The sequence below is a fragment of the Sciurus carolinensis genome, chromosome 2, assembly GCF_902686445.1.
Source record: "Sciurus carolinensis chromosome 2, mSciCar1.2, whole genome shotgun sequence".
NCBI lineage: Eukaryota > Metazoa > Chordata > Mammalia > Rodentia > Sciuridae > Sciurus > Sciurus carolinensis.
Window position 1 is genome coordinate 195,934,848 of NC_062214.1, and position 21,752 is coordinate 195,956,599.

General features: G+C 40.7%; 6 non-coding genes and 5 pseudogenes across 6 annotated transcripts; all 11 read left to right on the forward strand.

Annotated features, from left to right (window-relative positions):
• The first annotated feature begins 891 nt into the window (after positions 1 to 891).
• LOC124978455 (small nucleolar RNA SNORD113/SNORD114 family) lies at positions 892 to 963 on the forward strand. Its single transcript, XR_007107467.1, has one exon. It is a non-coding gene; the product is annotated as a small nucleolar RNA SNORD113/SNORD114 family (small nucleolar RNA).
• Positions 964 to 2,153: 1,190 nt separating this feature from the next.
• LOC124978457 (small nucleolar RNA SNORD113/SNORD114 family) lies at positions 2,154 to 2,225 on the forward strand. Its single transcript, XR_007107469.1, has one exon. It is a non-coding gene; the product is annotated as a small nucleolar RNA SNORD113/SNORD114 family (small nucleolar RNA).
• A 1,716-nt stretch (positions 2,226 to 3,941) lies between these two features.
• On the forward strand, positions 3,942 to 4,013 carry LOC124978456 (small nucleolar RNA SNORD113/SNORD114 family). The gene has a single exon (XR_007107468.1). It is a non-coding gene; the product is annotated as a small nucleolar RNA SNORD113/SNORD114 family (small nucleolar RNA).
• An 8,388-nt stretch (positions 4,014 to 12,401) lies between these two features.
• LOC124978478 (uncharacterized) lies at positions 12,402 to 12,469 on the forward strand (annotated as a pseudogene).
• Positions 12,470 to 12,966: 497 nt separating this feature from the next.
• On the forward strand, positions 12,967 to 13,034 carry LOC124978479 (uncharacterized; annotated as a pseudogene).
• A 289-nt stretch (positions 13,035 to 13,323) lies between these two features.
• On the forward strand, positions 13,324 to 13,391 carry LOC124978480 (uncharacterized; annotated as a pseudogene).
• Positions 13,392 to 13,902: 511 nt separating this feature from the next.
• Positions 13,903 to 13,970, forward strand: LOC124978481 (uncharacterized; annotated as a pseudogene).
• A 468-nt stretch (positions 13,971 to 14,438) lies between these two features.
• Positions 14,439 to 14,508, forward strand: LOC124978498 (uncharacterized; annotated as a pseudogene).
• A 2,281-nt stretch (positions 14,509 to 16,789) lies between these two features.
• LOC124978462 (small nucleolar RNA SNORD113/SNORD114 family) lies at positions 16,790 to 16,864 on the forward strand. The gene has a single exon (XR_007107472.1). It is a non-coding gene; the product is annotated as a small nucleolar RNA SNORD113/SNORD114 family (small nucleolar RNA).
• A 2,446-nt stretch (positions 16,865 to 19,310) lies between these two features.
• Positions 19,311 to 19,384, forward strand: LOC124978458 (small nucleolar RNA SNORD113/SNORD114 family). Its single transcript, XR_007107470.1, has one exon. It is a non-coding gene; the product is annotated as a small nucleolar RNA SNORD113/SNORD114 family (small nucleolar RNA).
• Positions 19,385 to 20,379: 995 nt separating this feature from the next.
• LOC124978454 (small nucleolar RNA SNORD113/SNORD114 family) lies at positions 20,380 to 20,454 on the forward strand. The gene has a single exon (XR_007107466.1). It is a non-coding gene; the product is annotated as a small nucleolar RNA SNORD113/SNORD114 family (small nucleolar RNA).
• Positions 20,455 to 21,752: the final 1,298 nt, after the last annotated feature.

Here is a 21,752-nt window from a genome sequence, read left to right on the forward strand (position 1 = left end):
TCATTGTAAGTTGATCCATTACAGAACCAATAAGCAAATCTATAAATAAACAAAAGAGGGTGAAACATTGTCCAACTCTGAATCCATGTGGTGAGGTAAGGAGTCCACGTGATACCTCCTTGAGTAGCTTTAAGGTAGTGACTAGGAGTAATAGTCAATGTAATTTTTCTGGGTCATATCAAGTTTGACAGTGTTAATTTTATCATAGAGGAAATATGTAGATATTATCACAGATTAATAGATACCTAAAGGGAAAGGGCAACAAACAGACTAATAAAGTCAGATCTCCATTTTACCATTCACTCTATTCTGAGCCTCCAACCTGATTTCAACCTTGTGCTCCCAAGCTGCTGGTCTGTTAGCATGAAGACACTTGTTAATAATAGTGAATGTCTCCTTTTTGGATTAGTTTGTTGAAAGCAATTCTCTGTACCAGGGAAAAGATGTTCTCACGATGGTCTTCCCAAGTTGGATATTCCCAAGATGGTGACTGCATTCTTCCGTGGTCATGAGGTCCTTGGCTCCCACCATGTGTTCCCAGCGTAGGAATCAACGTGAGTTGAGTCGAATTACTTGTCCTGGATCGGGTGGTATTGTAAGTATATTTGTGATATTGGCAAATGGGTTACATATAATCTAAAAAACATGTCTGAATGATAAATATGGTATGAACATGAAATATTATATTGATTAGTCAATACTTGTACAAGTAACATTTATTAAGGAGGGATGTATGCACTATGGAGAAAGATCCTATAATGGGCAATGCTCTGTTCTTAAGGATCTTGTTCTCAGAGATTTGTTACTCATAGTTACATAAATATGATCAGGAGAAGATAAATTGGTCATTAAGCAACTATAGGTATTAATGGAGAAGAGATGAGATGAACTTGGATCAATGATGACCACTGGTGGCATATGAGTCATGGAGGATGACTGTAGGCCTGGAAATCTGAGGTCCAATCCACAATGACATCGAGTATACACTGTGTGATGTTAGGCACAGAAGTTAGGAAGAGTTAAAGATGTTTTTCTTGGTCTCCGGATTCTTGAATTTTGATTTTATTTTATAATTTGTTCAATAATCTGAATTAGTAATGTAGAAGAGGCATTCTCCAAAGGATAAATGATGTGGGAAGGCACAAAACACTAATGGTGTATATCAAAATGAAGATATCCATTAGGAAGTGAAAGATCAGAGGTGCTATCACATTGGATGAAGATGGTGTATTCATGAAAAAAATGTCCTGTGTCTTTGTTCAGAGCTGGTCAATGTTTGTTTTCTCAAGGAAAAAGAATCACAGTTCAATATAATAAATAAAATGAAATAAAAGATTCATGCAGAGGGCTGGGGAGATAGCTCAGTTGGTAGAGTGCCTGCCTTGCAAGCACAGGGCCCTGGGTTTGATCCCCAGCACCGCAAAAAAAAAAAAAAAAAAAAAAAAAAAAAAAAGTCATGAAGAACAAATGGATGGGGTAAGAGTGTCTCTAAAAATCTGTTGTACTTTGTTCCCTTCAGAATGAGTATTCCAAAGAAGACCAAGGGTTACGAGGTCCGTGGATCCCTCTTGTGTTCTTGGAGCAGAGACCCATGTAAGTGGAGTAAGGTTTTCTTCCCTGGATTGGTTGGTGTTTCAGGAGACTCATTGTATCTATAAAAGCAGTATATATAATTTCTGAAGAGCAAAAATTTCCAGAAGATAAACATGTCTTGGACGGGTATTGGCCAGGTTCAGTGTTGTTAGTTTCTTGAGCAAAAGTGTGATGTAACTCCTACTGAATGAATTATGAAATGGAAGGAGGAAGGCACGGGTCAAGGGATGTAAGGTCAGTCTTTTCCTAATCTCTTGTGCTCTGTACTCAGAATGGTCACAGTCACAGTCTTAGAAAAAGCATTACACATAATCCATGAAAATCAATGGCTGAATGATAAATAGAGCCCGGCTGTGACCATATTGGTTGATCACAGTTTGCAAAATCAACATGGCAAGGGGAAGAGATGTAGGCCATGGGGCCAAAGGTCTTGTAGAAGGCCACGTCATGTCCTTAGGGTTCTTGATCTCAGATACTCGAGACTCATAGTTTTTTAGTTGCTGTGAGTGACAATTTGTCAATAAGCAACTGAAGATATTATTGAAGAGGAGGGTTGGTCTTGGATCAATGATGACCGCTGGTGGCGTATGAGTTGAGGATCGTGACTACAGGTCTGGAAGTCTGAGGTCCAACACCATGAGATAGCAGTGTATACTTGTAATCCTAGGGATAGATGTTATCAAGAGTCAAGTGTATTGTTCTTGAACTTTAGTTCTACTTGTTATAATTGTATCAAAAATAAAAATAAGGAAAGAGGTGGGCAAGGCTTTCTCCAGAAGTCTAGCTGGGAGGAAATGTATGAGTTATGTTTTGTCTGGAATGGATGCTGTATCCAGTTTAAAAAAATGGTGTTTGTGTTATACAGGAAAAAGTGTGATAATTTAGTGCACAGTTCTTGAAGAAGTAATGGAAGAATGAATGGTCAGAATGCCAATGTCTTTAAAATCTGTCCTGCTCTGTACTTTCAGAGTGGGTGCTCCCAGACGACGAAAGCATTCTGCCCTGGCCACGAGGTCCGTGGAGCCTGCTTATGTTCACAGCGTAGAGACCAATATGAGTTGAGTCAAATTTCTTGTCCTGGGTTGGGTGGTTTACAAGGAAGTTCACTGTGTTCATCAAAACAGTACATGCCATCTAAGAAGAGTAACCATGGCCAAATGATGATCTCGTCATGGCCATGAATCATCACGTGAACTAATCAACAATGGCTATGTTATTATTGAGTGCGGAAAGAGTCTTACTCAGAATAGGGAAAGCTCCTGTAGATGGCTGTAAAGTACACTTCAGGAAGTTATCTTAGGGGCTTTTGATACATAGTTATCAAAATATTATCATCGAATGGATGGTTAAGTCAATAAATGAAGGCAGAAATTAAGAGTGAGGATGAGGGCCAATCTCAGTCTGGTCAATACTGGTGACATATGTGTTGTGGATGATGGTGACAGCTCTGGAAGTCTGAGGTCCACACCAGAAGACATCTCGCTTCTGATCCTAGGGATAGATAATAGGTGTTGTCTAGGATGTTGTTCTTGGTCCTATGGTTCATAAATTTTCATTCTGTTTTCTTAATTGGAACAATGGTAAAATCTTTACATCAATATGTACAGTATTTATTGATGTAAAGATAAAGTGAGTGAGGCATTGTCCGGTTATGAAAATATTTGTCAAGGCCAGAAGTAGCAAGAAAATGTTTGAAAAACATGGGAATCTATTCAGAAAGAAGCAGTACTGATGTTTTAAGAACCTCAGGCGAGGATGGCATGTGCAGTAAAAATAATGGTTCTGAATCCTTGCTAGGGTCAAGGCCATGTTCACTGTTGTTGGTTTCTTGAGCAAAAGTGTGATTTAACTCCTACTGAATGAATTGAAATGAAAGGCGGAAGCCAAGGATCGAGGGACAGAAGGTCAGTCTTTTCCTAATCTTTTGTGCTCTGTACTCTTAGAATGGACACTCAAGATAATTGAAGCATTCTTCTCTGGTCCTGTGACGTATGGTTCCCTGTGTGTGTTAGGAGCAAGGTGAGTAGAGTCAAGAGCTCTTGTCTTGACTGAGGTTGTTTCTCTAGGACATTCACTGTCCTAGAAAAATATTGCACATAGTCTATGAAAATCAACAATGGCTGGATGATAAACAGAGCCTGGCCATGACCACATTGGTTGACCACAGTTTGCAAAATCAACATGGGGAAGAGATATAGGCCAGGGGGCCCAAGATCCTGTCAAAGTCTGTGCTGTGTCCTTTAGGATCTTGGTCTTAGATGTTTGAGACATGGTTGTCTAGTTGCTATGAGTGACATTACAAATTCACAAGTACCTGTTGATATCACAGGAAGGAAAATGGCAAGTCTTGGATCAATGATGACTACTGGTGGCGCATAAGTCAAAAATGATGACTGCAGGTCTGGAAGTCTGAGGTCCAACACTGTGAGACATCTAGTGTGTACTTTGTTATCCTAGGGGCTGATGTTGGCAAGAGTCAGGATATTGTCCTTGGTCTCTGTGCTCTTGAACTTCTATTTTTTGTAATTGTATCAGAAAATAAAAATAAGGCAAGAAGTGGGCAAGGCTCTCTCCAATGGGGAAAAGCATATGCTATGCTTCCATGGGCGATGACTTCAGCTCTGGAAGTCCTGAGCCGCCATCACAAGTGTTGCTCATTTCTTCTCCCGGATGTGGCCTTGTTACCTGATGCAGGAGTAGCAGTTGTGTTCTTGGCTGTTTGTACTAATACTTTTGTTTTATATTAAGATAAACAGTCCAATGAAAGTGTCAGTATTTTACTATAAATGAATACATATGAATAAGTGAAGCATGATAGCATTTTTATAGTCAGCTGATTTTTGAAATGTGTCATCAATTTTTATTGAAAATGTAAGTGTATTAATGATACATTCTTCCAGTATTTTACCTCTATCTAAAGCTGATACAGATGATAAAACAAATAGCCACTCTTCTTATTCTGAGTTTTTGGAAATCATTTTTTTTTAATTTCTAAGGAAAAGTAGAATGTGTGTTACTCCAAATCAAAACCTACGTGTGTGTCTCTCTGAATTGCAGATTGAAGCGTCAATGTCAAGAGCATGTCCATATTTGATCCCCTGCTTTTCTCTCATTTCTAGAATGGATGTTCTCTATCTGATTGAGGATTTTTGGAGGGTCCTGACTTCTGAGGTTGCCTGTCTTGTTGGGGAACTGATAGAAATGTGAGTAGTGGGGATAGTTTAGCTTTTTGAATGTTTTTCAAGTAGGCATTCCATGTATTAATATCACGTGTTTAGTATTGTCAAAGAAAGCCGGTTGTGATGATAGACATGCGTTCATGTGAATTCACCTTTCATGTGCCTGGGTGAGGAACACCCTGTGAGCAACCAGAAGTTCCAGAACCAAAAGCAACCTAGCATGCTGCCTCAGCAGAAACTGATCCTGCAGCGGGATTGTGAGATGCGAGTATTGCATTCTTGATCTCTTACGTTCACGGATTTTAATCCCATTATTATAGTTGGATGTATTAAAAGTATCAGCAAATCAATATAAATTAATAAATAGGTAAAGTGTCATCCAATTATGAAAGTGTGTCGTGAAGGAAGAGAACCCATTAATATAAGTAAATTAGAAATGTTGAAGTCTATTTAGAAAGACATCATTTAAGAATGTTAGCTAATGATCATATAAATTGTACAAGTAATAATCATTATGATTAGGACAAATAGGGCAACGAAGAATTAATAAACTAAGATGAGCAAATATGTGAAGTATTTTCCAATTATATAAATGAACATGCATCTACGGGCCTGAGCTGGCGGCAAGTCCAGGGCGGCCCTGGCTCAGCACGTCAGTCACAGTGTTTCTTGGTCCCCCTTGAGTAGCTGTGCCGGCAGGGGTTACGGATGCCACGGGGGTGAGTCCTCGCCCCAGACTTGCTGCTCGTATAGGCTACTGTCAAGGGTGTCCCCTCTGTATTAAAGTGTGAAATGGAATCATTGAAAGCCATCCAGGATGCAAGAGCATATATATGTGTTACAAATGCGTAGATAAAATTTAAATGACGTATTACATAAACTAATCCATGTATGAACATTAAGAGCAAAAGCACCTACAGATGTAGCAATTGAGTCTACAGAAAGCTACAGCATCACAAGACGCCTGCCCTTTAATTTCCTGTGATAGCCATTTTATTATTATTAGAGAATTAATGAATGCAGTCGTAAGGAACTGAATATGAGAATGAAAAAAGATAGGCCCAGCCAGGAGCCATGGTGATCCTGTGGCACCTGAGTCAGGGTGATGACCACTGTGTTGGGAAGTCCGAAGCCAGAGCAGTCTCCCCTCTGGCCACTGCTCGAATTGGTCCTTTTGGCAGATGCTGGGAATACAAAAGAACGCGGTTTCCATTTTGTGTTTGTGGATTTAGTTTTCATTACAAGTAGATCAGTGAAAGAATTGGCAAACACGAACGAATAAATATGAATGAGCGCAATCTTGTCTTATATAAATCACATGAGATCGGAGAAAGTAATAATGTACATTGAAAACAGTGCAGTCTCCTAAGAAATTAATGATGGAAAGGTGTCATTGTGTGGGATAAGGGGGAGTGAAGAAAATACATACACATAAATACGCGCACGTGTGTGTGTGTGTGTGTGTGTGTGTACGTACATATTTTAATGTTCTTATTCTCTTTGTGCCAACATAGATATTGTTGGTTTACTAAAAGAAATATCAATACATATTAATTCCAAATAATAAGTACCTAAATGATTAATGATTGACAGGTGTCCTGCATGGAGAGATGGGGATCAGGCATTGATTTTTACTTTTGTTCTTTGTTCTGCTTTATACTTCCCTCAGGGAGCACCTGGGCTGCTTTGAGCATTCTGCTTGGTCATGTGTTCAAAGGCTGCCTATCTGGGTCTGAGCTTGGGCACCTATGTGCATCCTGGCTAATGTTCTTATCATGTTGTGGTGGTTTGTTTAGGGCGTTCCCTGTAATAAATAAGTACCAAAAATAATCAAAGAAAAACCTATCTATAGACCCAAATAGATAAATATAGGGGGGGCAAGAAATATGTTAATTAATATTTACAGTTTCAAGTATGATTAAGGAGAAGAATATAAAATGAAGTAAATGATTCTGTAGGTGGGCGTTGAGGATGTTTAAGGATCTTGTCCTCAAGGATTTTGGGAACTTGTTTATGTTTTTCAGTCATACGTGTTTATTGTTGTTAGATTACTGATAAACCAATCATCAAAGACACAGAAATGAGCTAGATGTGGTGACAAGCACCTGTAGCCCCAGGTACTTGGAAGGCCGAGGGTGAAGGATCACTTGAATCCAGGATTTTGAGGTCAGCTTGCTCAACTTACTAAAACCCTGTGTCATTTAAAATAAAACAAAACAAAACAAAACAAAAAAAGATATGTAGAAGTAAGTATGAGAAAGAGGCCCAAGCCTGGCCAGGCCTGGAGAAACGATAGTGGTTTTTGGCTTGTAAGTCAGTGCTGATGACAACACATGCTTGGAGCGTTGAGGTTCATTATGATAAGAAATATAGGCCATTCGCTAAGTTGCAAATAACCTTTGGGTGAGATATTAGGAACATACAGAGAGCTTGTTCTTTTTTTTTTTTTTGATTTATGGGTTTAATAGTATTGTTATAAATAGATCAATGATGAAACTACTAAATAAAAATATAAATCAGTAAGTATGTTTTGCTGTACTGTAGGGAGTGAAACATTGCTTAATTATTAGTGTAGGTGGTCAAGCAAGAGAGATCAGGAAATGGGGGTGAGAAAAAGTAGTGTTGCTGGTGCCTGAGTCACAGGTGCAGAAGATGTTCTGAACTCTGAGGTCCAAAATGAAAATGACGTTTGCTGTCTCTCATGGAGATGACTCTGGAGATGGATTTAGGATTTCATCAGTGTCTTTTTTTTTTTTTTTTTGGTGAATTTTGATTCTTCTGCAATAAATCGATCAATAGAGAATCAGTGTACAATTAAAATATGTTGCACTGTTTCAATGTATGGAATTTCTATTCAGAATAATTTAAAGATGAAAAAAAATCAATGTACAATCAAAATAAGTAAAAAATGAAGACATTGTGGCATCGTCCTATTATCAGGAGTAGGTGAGGCGAGAGAAAATATTAATGAATAGTGGTAACAGTCAGGTAAGGAAAAACGTTTCTGGGTCTGATGACGGAGGTAACGTGGGCAACGCCAGCCTCTATTTCCACATTGACGGAAGTTCGACATTGTTTTTTCTTAATGGAATGTGAAATGCATATCAAGCCAAATTGGGAGTAGCCTCAGTGACTGAGCAATGACCATGGGTGTGCGATCAGAGGGGACACCCCAGACACGCTGCCGTCTGCTCTGCTTTCTCCTAGAGTGGACACACCCCAGCTCGTCAAAGCCTCTGGTGTCGACTGAGACCTCTGTGGTGTACTCCAGGTGCATTAGCATGGAGACCAACACCGGTGGTCATCAGTTACCATCTTTGGGAAGTTCGTTGACTTTGGAGCAAAGTGAACATAAAAAAAGTGTTAAATATAAGTAAAAAGAACAATTGTAATTCCAAAAAGCGAACACGGGATCAACACGAAACATGATGTTGTTTAATCATTTTGCTGGCAGTCGGGATGATTAAAGACATAGGTACCCAGTGGCAAGTGATTCTGGAGACGTTTCCGTGGACACTTGAACCACTCTATCCGATCCATCCAAGAAACACTGAGGACCACGTACGGATAACACTGGTGTTGACGATGGTTCTGCAGAAGCACGTGGGTACCAAGCCTTAGTTCTGTTTTCTCTTTGTCCCTTGATGTTTTTGTCTCCTAGGACCTTTTTTCCTCACAGGATTGTAAGAAATTAATATTCATGGATTCATGAATTAATCAATGAAGAATTGTGGATGAGAATTAAAGCATGCGACACCTGGACCTTTGATGGAACTGGTGTCATGTGCGTCCTGGGTGTTGAGAGGAGGAATCCAGATAGTTGTTCCCAGAGGCTGGGGAGGGGAGGGAGCGACGGGCCGCAGTTCACAGCACAGCCGGCGGCTGTCCGCCCATGAGAGCGGTCACGAACCATGGGTAGCACATTTCAGAATTGCTCCAAGATGGGACTGGTAAATATGGGACTATTTACAAAAATCTACCAAAATATGTACAAAAAATTACAAGGCTGTGACTTGATAGATGTGTTTCATTAGCTTGATTTCACCATTCCACAGAGTAAACATATGTCAAAACAGCACATTTTATCCTGAAAATATATATAATTATTTGTCAATTAAAAATGGTAAAAAAAAAAATAAAAACCCAACTAGAATGTTATACTCACGTTAGGCAGATTTAGGAATATGAAAGGATTGTTTTTTCGGTTTGTTCATGAATTTTGATTCACGTCATTTGTGCACCCTCGGAAGAGCCGGTGTGTGCTGTGAACGAGGCAGGGCAGAGGTAGTGGGCAGCGGGCACAGGGTCACCTCTCAGTACCTCACTGAAAACTGACAGTATGTGGAAACAACCAAGTTCCTTGAAGAAGTCGGATGGTTCAAGTGTCATATCTCCTTGGCCAAGGGTGCTGTTGAGAACTGGCTCAGTTTTTATCTGGGTCTGTGGCAATTTTGATATTTCTCATTTTCTTATGGCAAAATAACAAACATGAACCCAAAGTAATATATACTGAATTGCTCACTAAACAAAAGGTGTACTGGTGCTCGGACCAGGCTTGGTCATCGACTCTGTCTGTCTTTCTCAGGATGGGCACACCGTGGTGGGACAGGACTACGCCGTGCTGTCTCCTCTGTGTGCTGGACCGTGGAGGCTAGTGCCGGTAATGGCCAACGTGCTCCTCATGGTCTGGTGGCTTGTCCAGGATGTCCAGTGTGATATCACAGAACGTAAGTGTGATCAAAGAGGGCAGCTGTTGCCCAGTGATAAATGTGGAGATGAAAGGGAATATTATGTTGATCCATTGAGCTGGGATTTTTTTCTGTCAGAGTGAGGGTGGATAATGATGGAAGAATAGTCAACTAAGGTGATTCTATTGAAGAATATTAAGGATCTTTTGTGGCTTTTAGTGATCAACAGCTCTTTATTTTATCATTATTAGAGAATTATTAATTAGTTAACAAAGGTGAACGAGGCTATAGAAGAACTGACCCACACCAGGGTGATGATGACCAGCGTTGAGGTGTGTGTTGTATGCAGTGAGCGCTTACTGTGTGCCTCATCAGATGACCCAACAAAAACAAAACAAAGTTTATTCATTTTGTTTGACGTGATCTCATATACAGATTCTAGGAATGTGAAGGGACCATTTTCTTGGATTTTATTTTTGTATAGTTGTATTCTATTATAAATAATTAATGTAAGAATCATTGGAGAAATGTAAATAAGGGAAGATAAGAAGTGTCCACTCCGTAAACGCAGCAAGGCAATAAAAATATTAAAATATATTGAAAATACTGGTTTCTATCAAAAATATTATATTTTATAAAAATTAAAAACATTTTATTAAAAAACAAGTGTCTTCTTCAAATGGAATGATCTAGACAATTTAAATTGTCTCTGGATCAGTGGACATTCTGGTATTCCTCATTTTCTTAGGAGTACACTTAGTATGTATTACCTCGGTCTTGTTTCCTTGTTTCTACCAGCTCGACTCCTGCCCTGCTGACCTGGCCCCAGCACCTGCCCCACCCTGGGTTCCCTACCACCTCACGGGGCAGAGGTCCTCGGTCCATTCTGGTCAAGTTTCTGTCTAGGTTTGGCTTGTGTTCTTAGGGCATTCACTGTAGTACTTAAAATCGGTATGAAGTAGAATTTTTAAGAGGCCAACCATGACCCAGTGAGTGACCTGGGACTGCCTGAAGCACAGCCACTTTTGACAGTTTGTGACAGGAGGCTGGTCATTCAGAGGCCTAGTCAATCAGGCAGGCGGTTCCCAAGACAGAAGGTGGGCACACAGATTTCATCCTTGAGCGTTTGTGATTCACAGGTATTTATTTGTTAGTGAAGCACGGGATCAATAAATCAGCATGTATATCAAACAGTAAATAAGTGAATGAAGCCTTGCCCAACCATGAATGTTTGTGATAAAGCAGGAAGTAATGTTAATATAAGCAATATACCAATACACTTCAAGAAATACATGGACCAAAGATGTCGTGACTTTTACTAAGGACTGTGTAGGCAATGACTCTGTTCAGCAGCATTCAGACACACACCCACCTTTATATGTTTACATCTGTTTATATTATGAAAATAATACCTCAATGGCTGCTTGAAGGAAGACAATAAGGACTACTTAGGGACCATCTTGATCTTTATGCATTTTCTTTGTCTATTGTTCTCAGGAAGGACACTCCCTCTGAGTTCAGTGTTCCTCCATGGTCCGAGTTTTGAGTTCCCTCCATGCTGTGGGCGTAGGACCACTGTGAGCAATGGTTAGGGTTCATATCTTTCTGGGGGAGGTTTTTCAGGAGTGGTCACTATGTTATTAAAATCGTGGAACGTCATACAAAAGGCCAACCTTGGGCAACAATTAAGGTGGACTTAATATGAAATATTATATTTATAAATCCAAATGTGATGAAAATTAAAGGAAAAGATACAGGAATGTGCTGAATGATTCAGCAGACATGCATGGTATTCATTGCACTGCTTCTTAGGTTATTGTGAAACAGTTTTAAAATTAATATTAGTATGTTAATTAATTGATCAATTAACAAATACAGATGAGAATGGAGAAAAAGAGGTCCTTATCTGGACCAGGGATGAAGACTGGTGGCATCATGAATCACAGGAGGAGTGTCCCATGTCTGAAACCCTCATGTCCAATAAAAAAGTGGGTGGAGTCTACTGCCTCTATTTAAAGCATCCCATGGACAGATATCAGGAAAGTTTAATGCTCTCTTTCTTGGAAATGACCCAAATAAAGAGTTAGTGCACAGATATGATATGATGAAGACTGTGAAGCATGCATACCATTCCTGTCGGTGGCTAGGTAGTTAAATCCATTAACACATTGGATATACTGCCATTTATTAAGAAATGCTGATGTTTCCACTATCCTCCCCTCTCTGGATGGGCATGGTATATAAAGCCAATAATCAAGTTCTGTAGTGTGGGTTTTCTGCAGGGAAGAACAGTGAATTTCCCACTTCCCTGTGCAGTACAAGACCGAGCAAGGGCAAGATGAAGTGCCTGGGTCACAAATAGGAGTCCCAGCCTTGTGCTCATGTGCTCTGCATCGTAAGCTGAGGCTGCGTGGTATAGCAAGCGTGGTGTTAGCGTGTACAGCAAGTGCTAGGTTACGTGTACAGACACCAGTGCAGTTCACACGGAGGCAACTGGTACGAGCATGTCTCCTTTTGACTAATGGTGGTACAAGTATAATTATGGACAGTGTTTGGGCCAATGGCAAGTTCAACCTTGTTAATTTTATTAAGAGAAAATGACATTAATGTACTCCAAATAATAGTTAAATGAATTGCACAAATCAAGGATGCATAGTGAGAACATCCCATTGGTTGTCAACTTCTCTTCTCTCTCCTCCTCAGAGTGGACATGGCCTGTGGACAGGAGGACTGACTATGGTCAGGTGCTATAGCAGCCTGCTGAGAAGGCGCTGCTCACCAGTGAGTCATAGTTAGCATTCCTGCTTGGGATGGGGTGGCTTCCTGAAGACCATTTGCTGAATTCTTAGGAGGTGTACAGCATGGTCACACACGTGAGGTTGTGTACTTTCAATAGACAACAGGAAAAGTAGCAAGGGTTGGGAAGATTGAGGCCCCATGCTGGATCGATGATGACTGCTGGAGGTGTCTGAGTGAGGACGGTGACTAGCCTCTGGATCTGAGGTCCTTCCCTATCCCCAGTCAAAGGGGACTGTGTAATGTGTCACTTCAACAGGTGATGAGTAGGACTCATCTCCATTTGCTGTCATCTCCTCTTCTCTCTCCTCTTCAGGGTGGACGTGTCCTGTGGATGGGAGGACTGCTTCATGGTCCCTGCTGGGAAGGAGCTGCTGCCAGTGTGAGTCGTGACAGAGTTCCTGCTTGGGACAGGTGGCTTCCTTAAGACCATTTTCTGAATTCTTGGGAGGTGTACAGCCTGGTGACACGTGGGAGGTTTTGTACCTTCAGTAGATAACAGGAGGGAGAGGAAGCATGGCACTGATGATGTACGTGTGACATTAAGTAATGACACAGAGGTGTCAGTGTTCTATGATTCCACATGCAGATTAGTAATAAAAAGGCACTTCAGATGTAGTGCACTATAGCACTTATAATTACTCAATTAATGAGCTAATAAGTTAATTAGTCACAAACTAGCAATGGTTAGGAAGACTGAGGCCCCATGCTGGATCGATGATGACTGCTGGAGGTGTCTGAGTGAGGACGGTGACTAGCCTCTGGATCTGAGGTCCTTCCCTATCTCCGATCATAGGTGATTGTCTAAATGTGTCACTGTGACAGGTGACGAGTAGGACTCATCTCCACTTGTTGTCATCTCCTCTGTCCTCTGCTCCTCAGGTTGGGTGTGGCCTGTGGATTGCAGAGTCCTGCATGGTCCCTGCTGAGAAGGAGCTGCAGATAGTGTGAGTCATGGTCCTCGTTCCTGCTTGGGTCAGGGTGGCATGCAGAGGGCTCGTCGTTGATGAATTCATAAAGTAATGAATGAGAAAGTCGCAGTGGTTGGAATAAAGGAGGCCCCATGCTGGATCGATGATGACTGCTGGAGGTGTCTGAGTGAGGACGGTGACTAGCCTCTGGATCTGAGGTCCTTCCCTGACTCCAATCATGGGTGGATGTGTAATGTGTCACTGGGACAGGTGACAAGTAGGACACCTCTCCATTTGTTGTCATCTTCTCTGTCCTCTGCTCCTCAGGATGGACGTGACCTGCGGACAGCAGGACTTCTCCATGGTCAGGCGCCATTAGCACCCTGCTGGGAAGGAGCTGCTGCCAGTGTGAGTCATGACAGAGTCCCTGCTTGGGACGGGGTGACTTCTTTAAGACCATTTTATGAATTCTTTGGAGGGGTACAGCATGGTCACACATGTGAGTTTCTGTCCTTCAGTAGACAACTGGAGGGACAGGAAGCATGGCACTGATAATGCATGTGCGATAGTAATTAATGACTCATGTTTCCATGTTGCAATGATTCCACGTGCCGACCAGTAATAACAAGGCCCTTCAGCTGTAGTGAAGCATAGGGCTTGTAATTAATTAATTATTGAATTAACAAATTAATTAATCACAACATAGCAAGGGTTGGGAAGACTGAGGCCCCATGCTGGATCGATGATGACTGCTGGAGGTGTCTGAGTGAGGACGGTGACTAGCCTCTGGATCTGAGGTCCTTCCCTATCTCCAATCAGAGGGGACTGTGTAATGTGTCACTGTGATAGGTGACGAGCAGGACTCATCTCCATTTGTTGTCTTCTCTGCCCTCTGCCCCTCAGGTTGGGTGTGCCCTGTTAAAGGAGGGCTGCTCCACATCCATGTGTGTCAGAGGCGTGTTCTGTCTTGGTTTGGTGGTTTGCGTGAGTACGTCCTCAGTTATATAAAATGTAAAATATATTAAAAAATGGTTAACTGTATTCTTGTGATAAATGCAGGTGCAGCACGAAGTACTGTTACTGCATACATGAAAAACCGAGGGTCATTAATGAATTAATGCCACCATACTGACATTGCAATGATTCTATTACAGATTAGGAATAACTCGGGTCTTCCTTGGGTTTTATGAATCAAGGGTCTATGATTATAATTATTGAATTAATGAATTAATAGCAAAGTAGAAGTCATTGGACAAACAGAGGATCAATGCTGGATGGAAGATGAGTACTGGTGGCTCATGAGTCATAGAATGTGAATGCATGTCTGGCATTCTCTTCTTGAAATAGTCCTGTTAGACAGGTGGCAGTAATATAGAACATATTTACTTCTGGTCTGTGTGTTTATCTACTTTCATTCTATTTTTGTAATTGGATCAATGAAAAATTTACATATATGCATACATATGAAAATACTTAAGTGGGATGACAAGAGTCTGTAGTATATATGGAAAATAGCAGCAGCAGTGTAAAGAAATGTTATGATGCTGTACCTTCCTTGGGTGAGGGTGTTGTGCACAGTTTGATTGATAGGCACATTAACATCTGGGACATGGAATGTTTCTTGTTATTCAGTTTCTTGTGAAAATGATACAAATATCCTCCAGGAAATATGAAAGGCCAAGATCAGGGGATAGTCATCCTGTGTTAATGGTCTGCTTTCCTCTCTCTTCCTCAGAGAGGATGATTCTGATCCTACTCATGCCACTGAGTCATGGAGTTTGGATTACAACATGAGTAATAACCGATGTTACATTTTTACTGTTTTTAAGAGGTATTTACTACATTTAAAAAATTAAATATAACCAAAGCAGGTAAAATATTCCCATATGAGGTATTCAATGAATGTTGTTACATTGAGTGATCCATAGGAGAGCAGGAAGCTCAGTATGTGACAGATATTTGTTCCCTGTAAATGTTAATATAAGTGAAGCATGGTGACATTTAACAATTCTCTTCTACAATTTTTTAAACAAATAAAAATTAACTGTGGCCCAATAACAAATATGATGAGGAACCTTACATTTATGAATTGATCATGAGCCACACACAGGTTGAATATTGAAGGAGATGTTGTCTGTGTGGCAGAGGACTCCACAGACAGACGTCGGATTTGTCCGGCAGCTTAGGTTTGTGTACATCATGTTTCATTTTATTCTTATACATTAATTAATAGCTTAATCAAAACACAGTTGCGAATGAATGAACATTAAGGGACCACGACATGACCTTGTGCTCTTGACTGTTTTCACATGAACCACAGGAGAGGGAGAAGGTGGGTCTGGGACATGATGTCTAACACGAGAGGAACAGAAACTGCTTTTGGTAGGCACCACCTCTAGGTGCAGGCTGGGGATGTGCAAGGATCCTGGTCTTGCTCTTGGTGGTCACACTTGCAAATTCTACAACCGTAGTTAGATGAGGAACACCAAAGAGGGAACAACTGAAAGGTTGTTCAATGACAGAACTGCGTGGTGGGTCACGGAACACGGCTCACGCATAGTGGCAGTGCACAAGTCCAGTCTGCGCTGGCGTTCTATGACCAAGGCTTCTTGGCTTGGAGGACGGAGTGAGCGCAGGGGTCACACAGCACTCATGTTGTAATCTGGGGCCATTTTGAATTTGTGGCTTTTGATAAGATCTAAGAAAATACACTTTTAGTTAATATGCAGAGGTCGCACAGGTGAGTTTCTCAGTGCAGATGAGAAGCAAGTGGAGAGCATGTCTCAGTGTTGTTTTGTTTGTTTGCTTTTCCATGCTGGGCCTGCTGTGTACTTGTCCCAATGGACACGTTTGAGCTGGTTCAGAAGTCCTCCGTGGTCAGGTGCTCCCTGGCTGAATCTCCACTGGGATGCTGGAGGTCAGTGTGAGTCCTGGTCCTTGTTCCTGTCTTGGTGTGGGTGGTGTGTTTAAGGGAACTCCCTGCATCTTTGGAATGTGGGTAGCACAACCACATAAACACCCAGTGTACTCACTTTACATTTTGGAGTAAGATGAATCTTGATACGAGTAAACGAGATATAAAAAGTGTGGATGAGCAGCAATAGATGCGCATTTCAGTGAAGATCTTATTGGATCTCTATCTTGCAGAGTTATGCCCTTGTTGGGTGCTTGTGAATCATAGGCTTTGAGGAACATTATGAGTGAACTAGCAGATTAACCATGACTGCAGTTCAGTAAACCCATTATATGTTTCATTAACAAGTACAAGAGGTATGCACAGAGTTTCCAAAGTGAGAGTAATGATGGCAATGTTAATGATCCTGGTGGGATGAGAGCAGTTGTACACACGCTCTGAAGAAGTAGCACCCTGTGCAGAGAAACTTGTGCCGTTTTCACATGTTCATCAGATGCAGAAGAATGTTTCTGATGATGCAAGTGTTAACTACCTCGCCTACTTCTTGCCTGTGCTGCACACATGGATTACGTTTTCATACTGCTTCCCCTAAATTTGTACAGTTAAAATAAGAATTAGTACACAACCCAAGTGGTCAAAGTGAACATACTCATGCAGACACTAAATGTAGACATGAAAGATGTAGGTTCCATGAGGTGGGCCTCTCCTTGGACCAGTGATGATCAGTGCCGGCGTATGAGGCTCAGGTCATGAATAATACGTTTCTGGAACTCTGAGGTTCAACCTTAAAGGTCATGGGATCAGCGAAGGTGGGTGGAGGAGTGTCTCACTCCTTGCCACCTGCTTTGCTCTGTACTCCTCAGCATGGCTGCTTCTGAAGGAGAGGAGCCATATCTCCCTGGTCATCGGCCTGTGGGTTCCATCTGCACGTCAGAACTTGGGATTGATGTGAGTTGTAGGCAGTGTTCTTGGGTGGCTCTGCTGGAACATTCAAGGATCTTTGCTACCTTTGTAAGAAATGTGAACTATGATGCATCAGGCCACACCCAAAGCCAAATACGGAATGAATGGTGAGTGATATACTGGAGTACGCATGTGTGCAAAGCTGAGGGTGCTTGGTGACGGGGCTCTGTGGTGGGAGATGGTCCACATTCAGATGAGGACCACCAGGTCCATCCATGGGCTTTCTAGGAATGAGAGGGGTTTCATTCATCATTAGTGAATCAGTGGTTGAATCAGTAGGCCACTGGTGGTATGTGGGTCATATGCTATCAAGGTGTCTGCAGCCAGGTGCAGTGGCACACGCCTATAATCCCAGCGGCTCAGGAGGCTGAGGCAGGAGGATCGAGAGTTCAAAGGAGACTCTGCAAAAGCAAGGCACTAAGCAACTCAGTGATACCCTGTCTCTAAATAAAATATAAAACAGGACTGGGGATGTGACTCGGTGGTCAATTGCCTCTGAGTTCAATCCCCAGTACCCCCTTGCTCCCACACACACACAAAAAAAAAAGTGTCTGGAATTCTGGGTCCATTCCACAAGAGGTTAGGTCTTTATTTTCATGCTATTATATTAATTGGACCAATAAAACAATCAGAGGTCCAACAGAACAGACTCTTGTCCATTCTTGCCTTGGAACGGTTCCTATTTGCAACATCAGGAGATGGTAGAACATGGACCCTTCTCTCCAGGCATTTCATGTATACTCTTGTACGCTAATTCAGGGTGGGCACAGAAACACGTTCGGTGTTGCAGCATCATCCACTGGCATGGTACGTGATGGGGAAACTGGAAGCACAGAGGAAAACAAGCACAAGCTGATCCTGTTTCCTCTGGGGTCAGAATATTGTAGACAGTGATAGATTATAGTTGGGCAATGCTCTTGATCTTTTGCAAGTTAGAGTTTATCCTATTTTGAGAAAAATAAAATTTGCCATAAATTGGTGAAAGCCACAATCGGTGGGGAGAACTTCACAGGCTTACTGCGATCTGGCCTGCTTTGTGCTTCAGATTGACTGTCCCCACCTGGTGTGAGCATCTTACTGTACTGAGGACTTCCTGTAAGGACCCTTGTTAAGCAGGCGCTCACTGGGGGTAATAGCGACGATGGTTTTCCTCCTCCAGGGACTTGTGAAAAGGTATCACAGTATTGTCAAAATTCTTAAAAAATTAAAAATTAACTGTGGCCCAATAACAAATATGATGAGGAACCTTACATTTATGAATTGATCATGAGCCACACACAGGTTGAATATTGAAGGAGATGTTGTCTGTGTGGCAGAGGACTCCACAGACAGACGTCGGATTTGTCCGGCAGCTTAGGTTTGTGTACATCATGTTTCGTTTTATTCTTATACATTAATTAATGGCTTAATCAAAACACAGTTGCGAATGAATGAACATTAAGGGACCACGACATGACCTTGTGCTCTTGACTGTTTTCACATGAGCCACAGGAGAGGGAGAAGGTGGGTCTGGGACATGATGTCTAACACGAGAGGAACAGAAACTGCTTTTGGTAGGCACCACCTCTAGGTGCAGGCTGGGGACATGCAAGGATCCTGGTCTTGCTCTTGGTGGTCACACTTGCAAATTCTACAACCGTAGTTAGATGAGGAACACCAAAGAGGGAACAACTGAAAGGTTGTTCAATGACAGAACTTCGTGGTGGGTCACGGAACACGGCTCACGCATAGTGGCAGTGCACAAGTCCAGTCTGTGCTGGCGTTCTATGACCAAGGCTTCTTGGTTTGGAGGACGGAGTGAGCGCAGGGGTCATACAGCACTCATGTTGTAATCTGGGGCCATTTTGAATTTGTGACTTTTGATAAGATCTAAGAAAATACACTTTTAGTTAATATGCAGAGGTTGCACAGGTGAGTTTCTCAGTGCAGATGAGAAGCAAGGGTCAGTGGAGAGCATGTCTCAGTGTTGTTTTGTTTGTTTGCTTTTCCATGCTGGGCCTGCTGTGTACTTGTCCCAATGGACACGTTTGAGCTGGTTCGGAAGTCCTCCGTGGTCAGGTGCTCCCTGGCTGAATCTCCACTGGGATGCTGGAGGTCAGTGTGAGTCCTGGTCCTTGTTCCTGTCTTGGTTCAGGTGGTGTTTTGAATCATAGACTCTTATCAATAGTATCAGTGAATTAGTAGGTTAATGATATTGCTCTTGTATTTTAATGAATTGACTAAGAAATCAATTTCTATTAGTTTTAGTTGAAAGAGGGCTTAGCGCTGGACCAATGATGACAACTGGTGCATGTGAGTTTTGCGCGATGAGTACTTGGTGTCTGAAACTCTGAGGTCCGATGACTGCGATCCTGTGCCTTCTTCATTTTTATGTGAACTTATCTTTAGATATCTATGTTTGAGGGTCTTATTTTTGCTACTTCTATTCATGAGTTTTGAAAATATTATAAATGACCAAGAATGGATATTAAAGATAGAAATTAAGAAAGATGAAGATGGTCAAGTATTGTTTTTTTAATAAAATATGTAGTTATTTAAAAATTAACACAGATATAACATGCAGATGAACGCTATCATAATAGGCAATAGTTAATTATTACTCTTGGTAAATTTGACATTTTATTAAGAGGAAAAGACATTATAATAGATTAATCAATGTATACATTTCTCATTTATAGTAGAAAGTATGGATCAATACAGAGAAGATTTTTATCAACTCCCCTGCTTTGAATTCTTTGGAAGTGATGCAGTCACCTGATTGGAGCTTCTCTTGCTTCCTCTAGGTTAGGAAAGACTGAAGGTAAGTTTCTGCTGAAATTCTTTCTTGGCTTTGCTCATTTGAGTGTGTTCTTTTTAAATTAAATACTATTAAGTTAATCCAATAAGAATAAATTCAAAAGATACTTTATGCAACATTATGACTATTGTCAATAGTATATATTCTATTCATAAAATGTGAAGAGAGAAATTCTATGTTCTGATCTCAAAACACATGAGGTGAAGCATATGTTGATTAGCTAGATTAAGTCATTGCACATCTCGTGTAGACTTTTAAACCTCATGTTGTATAGGAGGGATACATAAATTTTATCTCTCAACTAAAAACTTTAAAAGTTTTAAAGGAATGAAATATTTACCATGGCCTAATTATCAATATCAGATGAAACGTTATGTTATTCAAATTAATTTTAGTCTGATGTTGACAACAGTTCCTTAAATTGATGTTCAGAAACCTTGCTGGTTTGTTCTAAACCATGCAGTTCTGTTGTTATTAATGTTATGATCTTTTTGTTTATCAACATGTCAGAATAAATGGAGAAAAGGTGACCCAGTGATGGACCAATGATGACAACGGGTGGCGTTTGAGTTCTGGACTATGAATAATACGTGTCTGAAACTCTGAGGTCCAACACACTGTAAAATTAATCCTTTTTCTCTATTTGAGTTGGCTAGAAAAATATCAGGGACGTATGCAGATGATGTCATTGCATTTATAGCAATAGGGTTATTATTAATGTGTCATTAAGCTAATGTAATAAATGCATGAAGAAAAAGGTGATGTGTTCTCTATGAGCATTTATACTGAAGCAAGAAATATCGGTTACAATATAAAACACTTTGTGGCTATTTAGAAACAGTGTTACCTCTTAGGTGAGAATTGCATAGACAGTAAATAAGAGTCAAATTTATTATTCTGGGTTAGGCTAAAGATAGAAGTATTCAGTTGTAAGATGTGTGTGCTTGCATGCATATGTATGTACACACAAACACAATATACACATACATATGCATACACACAAACACACTCAGCACAAAATGAAATAGCAATAAACAACTAAATGACTGCATGAATGAAATGCAGAACATAAGAATCGGTGCACGCAGAGCTTCCTTTTTTCTCTCAGAATGATGTACTGAGGTACCTTACCCATTCTTCCCTGGTTACTAGCTCCGTAGTTGCTTAAGTGTGCTGAGATTCACATGAGTTAAGGTTTTTTTCCCTGGTTTCACGGTCTTCATGTTTTGTTAAAAATCTGAAATTTTGATTTGGAATTTGGTCAGAGAGAAAAGCATTTAATATCAGTCTTCTCCTAGAGGAATGTCCACATTGGGACCTAGGTAATAGACAGTGTTTAAAACCTAAAGCAAACCTGGAAGGACAGGAAGGAAAGGAGTTTATCAGGGATGGGAAGCATAGTCTTTAGGAATAAAAACAATACTAAAAAACAAAACAGAGGGCTATGTAGAATTGATTCTGTGTGGAGAAAAAGATTCAGGATTACAGAGGACTTTTTTAAATTTTAAAATTAACTTGGACAAATAAAAAATAAAAAAAAATTAAATTAACTTGATCTTTTAAGCTCCATATAAATATAAACTTGAAAAAGAGAAAGAAAAGTCTCTTACTATTTGCTTATTTTTCAACTATTTTGCCTGCTTAGATTCCACCTAAATGGAATCTATTACTATTTTTTTTTAAAAAAGTGTGAAATAGGTTAAAGAATACAATTTTTTCTTGTGACATCTATGGATATTAGAAGCATTGTAGTAATGAATGTAGCTATAAAAAACAGGATAAAATGCAACAATGCACCAGTCGGAGAGTGGTTCTACATATACAGATTAGGGTTATAAAGCGTCTTCTAATGCAAAAAGACACTCCTAACTCTTCTGAATGGTATTTAAAGTTTTAAATTTATATTCTCAA